General features: G+C 20.7%; 1 protein-coding gene across 1 annotated transcript in view; it reads right to left on the bottom strand.

Annotated features, from left to right (window-relative positions):
- Positions 1-1,133: 1,133 nt before the first annotated feature.
- The window catches only part of LOC119577699 (nuclear pore complex protein Nup153-like), a 10,203-nt gene continuing 10,198 nt past the window's right edge, over positions 1,134-1,138 (bottom strand). The window contains exon 4 of the mRNA XM_037925254.1: positions 1,134-1,138. This exon is cut by the window's right edge and continues 2,419 nt beyond it. The gene's annotated coding sequence lies outside the window, so the exon portion shown is untranslated.

Below are 1,138 nucleotides of genomic sequence, written 5' to 3'. Positions count from 1 at the left end.
ATATATTATATATATATATATATATATATATATATATTAATATATATATATATATTTTTAATATATTTATGATATATGTATGTATATGTATGTATGTATAGGTATGGTATGTATATGTATGTAGTATATGTATGTATGTATATGTATGTATGTATATGTATGTATGTATATGTATGTATGTATATGTATGTATGTATATGTATGTATGTATTATTATTATGATATTATAGTATATATATATATATATATATATATATACATATATATACATATATATACATATATATACATATATATACATATATATACATATATATACATATATATACATATATATACATATATAAATATATATATTACATATATACATATACATATATCGGTACAATTTACTACATAATCCACTTGACAGCTTCCAGTTTCCTGCTAAATCCAGCAGCAGAAACAGCTCGAGACCTTTAACACTTAGAATGGAATAAAACCTGGTCTCAAAAAAAAAAAAAAAAAAAAAAAAAAAAAAAAAAAAAAAAAAAAAAAAAAAGGGTCACAGCCAAGACACCAGGTTTTTTTAAGAAGTCGTGCCAAGTATTTGTCTGTGGTATTTAAGGTCAATGGATGTTTAGTTTCAAATAGACAACTTCTTGGAAGGAGTGACAGGGGAAGTAAGTAATGGCAGTATGAAAGATACAAAAGTGATATTAATTTTGATTTTATACTTTAGGCCAAAAAACTTTCAAAGCCTATTACAAATTTAAATAAATTGTAAGAATGTAATTACAAAAATTTAAAGGTCTTTCTATATTTGATTATTTTTAAACATATATATATATATATATATATATATATATATATATATATATATATATATATATATATATATATATATATATATATATAGTTAGTTTATAGTAAACTTTCTTGTGATTTCTATTAATATTCTAATAAATAAGTACAATAAATAGAAGTACTCAGGAAAACATTTCAAGATGCATAATTTCTCTAAATTATAATAGTGAAGAAACCCAAAACAATTTAAAATCCTTGGCATAGACTAGCATTACAAATATATTTTCATATGCCTGAATAGAGAATAAACAAAAGCAAAATTAACTATAAGGTAGAGAAAACACAAGTTGCA

This window comes from Penaeus monodon, chromosome 10, assembly GCF_015228065.2.
Source record: "Penaeus monodon isolate SGIC_2016 chromosome 10, NSTDA_Pmon_1, whole genome shotgun sequence".
In the NCBI taxonomy this organism is placed as follows: domain Eukaryota; kingdom Metazoa; phylum Arthropoda; class Malacostraca; order Decapoda; family Penaeidae; genus Penaeus; species Penaeus monodon.
Note: the sequence above shows the minus strand (reverse complement) of the source record. Positions and strands in the feature narration are given on the sequence as shown.